Source organism: Mus caroli, unplaced genomic scaffold (genome assembly GCF_978045245.1).
Source record: "Mus caroli unplaced genomic scaffold, Mus_caroli_1 scaffold_477, whole genome shotgun sequence".
Lineage (NCBI taxonomy): Eukaryota > Metazoa > Chordata > Mammalia > Rodentia > Muridae > Mus > Mus caroli.
The window spans coordinates 24,914-31,106 of NW_028227732.1; positions in this window are offsets into that span (position 1 = coordinate 24,914).

Consider the following 6,193-nt stretch of genomic DNA (forward strand, 5'->3'; position numbering starts at 1 on the left):
ATTCTGAAGAATCTAAATCATTCTTATTGTTTCCATATGATGTATATAAACACAGCCTCACATATACTAAAAAAAAAAAAAATGAAAGATGGGGCTACAGAGAGGGCTCAACAATTAAGAGCATTGTCTCCTCTTCCAGAGAACCTGGGCTCAATTACCAGTATATATATGGTGGCCCATCTCCAGGTCCAGGCGATATAATACTCTGTTCTGGAGTCTGTGGGCACAGCATACACATGCAAAACACCCTTACACTAAAAATAAAATAGATCATTGAGAGAGAGGAGAGAGAGGGGGTGAGAGATAGGGGAGGTAATCATACCTCCTGATGAGTTTGAAGACCTGAGCTTCATCACTTACACAAATAAATAAATGCAAAATATTTTTTATAAATAAACTCTGCCATTTACCTTTAAAAATTCCTAGAAAACAAGTTCTATGAGCAACAGTTATATTTACTATATCTAAAGGACAGTCATGAGCATATTCACTAAATAGAAAAAGGTCTGTTGGTCTTAGAAATGGAAAAGACAAACCAAGGAAGGTTTGCAATTACATAATGAGGCAGCTCTGCCCAGCTCTTAGGTTGGAAATAAGACTGGAGAATAGGATACACCTGAAGACAGCCAGCCATTGCTTTTTGTTTTGGAGGCTGAAAGGATACACCTGAAGACAGCCATTGCTGTGTGTGCTTGATGGTAATCTGGCAATTTTTTTTTTTAATTTTTAAAAACTTTTTATCCTCTTTCTTTCTTTCTTTCTTTCTTTCTTTCTTTCTTTCTTTCTTTCTTTTTTCTTTCTTTCTTTCAATTATTATTTTTTTCTCAGAACGGGTTTCTCTGTGCAGCCGTGGCTGACTTGGAACTCCCTCTGTAAGCCAGGGTGACCTTGAATGCAGAAATCTGCCTGAGGCTAAAGGTGTGTTCCACAATTGCCTCAGCTCTACTCTAATTCTGTGTATGTATGTATGTATATATGTATGAATAAAAGTAATATTAATCCATTAATATCACTTTTTCCTAAAATTCATGTCATTCCTCCTTATCTTTCTCTCTCACTCCCTGTTTGTGTGCATGTGTGTGTTAGTCTAGGGTACACAGATTAAAGAAATCATATTTCCCACGGATTCTTAGAAATAAAAAAGGAAGCCAGGCGTGGTGGAGCACCCCTTTAATCCCTGCATATGGCAGGCAGAGGCCGGCAGATTTCTGCATTCCAGGCCATCCTGGTCTACAGAGTGAGTTCCAAGACACCCAGAGATACACAAAGAAACACTGTCTTGAACGCCCCTCACTCCTAAAAATAATAAAGATATAATAGACAAAAAGCAAGAGAAAAACATGGGGCCATGGCTGCTGGCGGCTTTTCAGTGACTCCTCACCCTTCTGCACTGGATTCAGTTAAGATCTATTCAACTAGTAGCTGGGAAAGAAGGGGAAGAAACAGAAGCAACCTGGAACAATAGGTCTCGTGGCGGCCAGCCACCTCCATCTTGAGAAGGGTGGTCAGTCAGCAGACAAGATGGCCGCCATCCACCTGTCGCCTTTCAGCATGGTGAGGTCAATGTGCCAATGTTCAACCGAGTGACAGAACAAGGAAGTAGACATGCAGACAACAGACATGCAGGCACACCACCTCCCTTCCCTTCTGTTGTTTGGTAAAAGACACACAATTTTTATTATTTACAGTAAGACTTGAAAAGCACTCTGACAGCCTCGCAGATATCTACCTTTTATGTGATTAGAATTTCCGGTTTTTTTTCAAATTAATTCTCAGGAGTTGCATGGTGACTTGTCCTAGGTTATGGTGCCCTCTTCTGGCATGTAGTCATATAGGCAGCAGATAGAGCACACACACACACACACACACACACACTTACTTTGAGAACTAATAGTTATAATAACAACAAACAAACAAGAAAGCAAGCAAGCAAGCAAGCAAACAAACAAACAAACAAATATATAAACAAGAGGGAAAAAGAGATTCTGGCTTCTGCCAGGCTGTGTGGGTGGCAAAGGCAGGCAGGCAGAGAGGACCTCTGTGAGTTTGAGGTTACCCAAGCCTACACTGATAGTTCCAGAACAGACTGCCTGGGCTACACCAAGAGAAACCCTACCTCGAGGCAAAAGAAAACAAAAGCAGAGAAAGTTCTGGCTTTTATTTTACTGATCTGTCTGTCTGTCTTTCTTTCACCAGGCTGGCCTCGAACTCAGAAACTGACTGCCTCTGCCTCCCGAGTGCTCTCATTAAGAGCTTGAGTCACCCCTGAATGTCGGGTTTTCTAAGACTTACCTTGCTCTTGGTGTCTGTTCTCAGCTGTGAAACCCTAATTAACACATGTAGTCAGTCCTGGGTCAGCCAGAGCTACAGACTGAGGCCTTATCTAAAACCAAATAAAACAACACAAAACAACAAATAGAAATAATAAAATACATAAATTAAGCAACCACATCATATCTTTTCTCTCTCTAGATGGTACTCAAATATTGCAGCAGTTTGCCTGTGAGACCTCAGCTCTGGACACTGAGGCTGTTTCCCTACCAAGTAATAGGGCTGAACTTGAGGAGCTCTACAGCTCAGTTGTGTCCCCTGCTTTTTTAAAAAAAAAGAGTTGTTTTCAAAGGCTGCAGGTTCTTACCACTGTTGCTTGTTACAGATGAATTATAGCCCTGAACTTTCAATGGTACTTAAAGGCACAGACAGGTGATTCCTATAGACATAAGAGCCCAAGCCTTGTGGTCATAACCAGTGGTAATAACCTGGGCGGAAGGGTGCAAGGCTTCTTGTGTTTGTAAGTGGTAACAGAAGGCTTTCTCTTGTTGGTACCCTATCACAAGCTACACTGTCTATTCTTTTTCCTGGTTAGTGTTTCCTTGCTTTGTTTTCTCTACATAGCTCTTTTCTCTTCATACCATTGGCTGTCCTGAACCAGGCAGTCCTTGAAATCAGTGATTTGCCTGTCTTGCAGGGATTACACTCTGAGCTACCATCCAGAGGGAAGCAACCTGCTGAGGTTAGACTGCTCTCTCTCCAGGTTTCCCCTATGAACATGCAAATGGCAGTCCTGCCTGGTCTTTCTTTTTTTTTATCCTTTTTAAAAAATGTTTATTTATTTATTTATGTATTTATTAGATATAAGTACACTGTACCTGTCTACCTGTCTTCAGACACTCCAGAAGAGGGTGTCAGATTCTGGAGAATCTAAATCCCTCTTATGGTCTGCATATGATGTACATAAACACAGCCTCACATATACTTCTAAAAATTTAAAGATGGGTGGGGCCACTGAAAGGGCTCAACAATTAACAGCATTGTCTCCTCTTCCAGAGAAAATGGGATCAACTACCAACAACTATATGGTGGCCCATCTCCAGTTCCAGGGGATCTGATACTCTGTTCTGGCTACTGTGGGCACTGTATACACATGTAAAACACCCTTACACTAAAATTAAAATACATCATTGAGAGAGAGGAAAGAGGGCTTTTGAGAGAGAGAGGGGGGAGGTCATCGTACCTCTTGACAGGTTTGAAAAATCAGAGCTTCATCACTCACACAAATAAATAACTGCAAAATATTTTTTAAAAAATCTCAGCCATTTACCCTTAAAAATATCAAGAAAACAAGTAAGTTCTATGAGCAACAGTTATATTGACTGTATCTAAAGGATAGTCATGAGCATATTCTCTAAACAGGAAAAGGTCTGGTAATCTTAGAAATGGAAAAGAGAAACCAAGTCTTTCTTCATATAAAAGCATACAGTAAAAGAACATTTAAAACTACAAAAGGTTACAGTGTGGCATGGCGGTGGAGATTGTTCAAACCTTGGGAAAGTCACACGTGAACCCCTTTAAGTTGGGGTTGCAGGGAGGTGATGATTGGTTCCTTCCTATGCTGGTTCTTTTGTGCCTCTTCCTTCCACGATTAGGAAGGGTTGCAATTACATAATGAGGCAGCTCAGCCAAGCACTTAATTTGGAAATAGGACTAGAGGATAGGATACACCTGAAGACAGACAGCCATTGCTCTGTGTTCTTGATGCTTCAATGGAAGCATCTGGTATTCTGTGTGCAGTGTGATAGGTCCCATTCCAGAGGCATAGGTAAGAACCAGATTCCTGGCACTCTGACAGAAAAGGACCTAGGAGAAGCCCTGAGGGTGGGTGTGGATAGGATATTGCCTGAGCCTCCATTGGCTCAGATCCGTACCCCTGGATTGGTTGGACCCTCACTAGGATCCCCAACTTAACCCTACTGACATCTAGGTTAGTCATTTGAGCTCTAGTTGGATTCCCTTGACTGACCTGTTGGCCCCTATGGCCACCCTAAGTCAGCTCCCAGATCCTGTGCCACCTAGTCTCAGACGTGACAAGCTATGTCTGTTAACAACAAAATCAGGGTGCCAGACTCACAGGAGACATTTCTTACATTTAGATTACGTTCAGTTTGGGAGAAACAGAGGACAACACAGAAGTCAGTTGAGGCCAATATACAGTTTAGTAAGCAAATACTGATCAGATGTGCAAAGATCTGCTACAGCGATGGAAACAGGTTTAACCATGCTCCTCCAGTGCCACCATGGCTTTGCCTGTCTGCATTGTATTTCTATGATATGCCAACGGAGCAGGTGCTCACCAATGATTTGCTCTGGGGATGCTTACCCAGTGGTGGTCACAATTAGTAAACTTCTAAGCTAAAGAACAGTTCCCCATCTAGCACAGTCGTTAGAGCACGAGATTATTAATCTCAGGGTCATTGGTTTGAGCCCAAAGTTGGATGAGATGTTATTTTAGTTGTGTCTCGACTGGAGACAATGCTGGCACTTCCCAAAAGTGTCCCATGGATGGGGTTCTGCTTTCTGTATCTCTGACATTAGAACTGGAGGTAGGGAGCATTTGGTGGGTCTTTTGCTCTGCTTGAAGCAGCACTGGGTGTACTAAATTGAAGTGGGTGCAAGTGTTACAGACTCTACAATAGTTTTGACCTTCTTGAGCAATTGGGGCACTGGGTAGTCTTGGATTACCCTTTTCAGGTAGATCTGAAACACAATTCTTTTGGTGTTTACTGAATTCAACCAGAGGATTCCAAGATATCCCTCTTAGAAAGACTAGCTGGAGCTTCTCTTTAAGGCTTGTTGGTCCTACCCCTAGAGGATTCTCCCTTAGGGTTTGAGAGGATCTTCCTAGGTTCAAATCTTGGACCAGTCCTCTTCTTTTGCCAATCAAACCCTGAGGATTAAAAGTCAACCTTGGCTCCTTAGAAGGTATGACTAAACAAATGAAAATGGAAATTCGTAAGTACCCAAAGTGGTATATTTGGTTGGTTTCTTTGGACCTTGTTTTCTGTTTTAGGCAGAGTCTTGTTCCTTTACCTTAGGCTGCTCCTGACAAAGTCAAGGATAGCTGCATTTCTAATCTTCATGCCTTCACTTCTTGTGTGCTGGAAAGATAGGCATGTGTATTAATCTGGTGTTCAGGTTGGAACCCAGGCTTAGGCAAGCAATTAGATGAGCTACAGCATCAGCTCATAACTCAAAATGTCCACCAAGAATTGCTGGCATTATTCAAATTAGCCTGAAGGATACAAATATTGGAAAATGTTGGAATTAAAAAAAATCAATCCAGCTGCTCTGGCAAATCAGGGAGAACTGGAGCAGGCCTCTGAGATGCACCAGCTTCTAGTCAAGTCTTTAGTGTATTTGACATACCCTGAGCTACATGAGAAGAAACACAAATAGCTAAAACAGGATTGTGAGACTAGCTGCAAGAAATGTGGCTGGCAAATAAAAACCGCTTTGAAATTTGCCAGTAGCCTTTAAGTGCAAATCTGTTTCCAGATCACTAGCCTTTAATCATCACTGGTTTGCTTGGGTCCAACCTACAGGACCCAAAATGTAGTCAAGAGCCTGTGACCTCTTCAGATTTGCTGGACTAGCATTTTTCAGGTCCCCTGGTGCGCAGATCTAAGAAAGGAGAGGTGCTGCCAAACCTGGCTAGGGTCTCAGCTTTGCGAATCTGCCTTGGAACTTCCCTTTTTTCCATAATCTTCATAAAAAGGCAAAGGATTTTTACATTTTAGAAGTCCTTGCACTTCGGATAGGAAACATACTCCAAGAACCACAGTCAGCCCTCTGGCCTCTGTAGAGTCCTGACTGAGCCTGGGTCTCCCAGCTCAGTGTTTTGAAATCACAAGGTGGA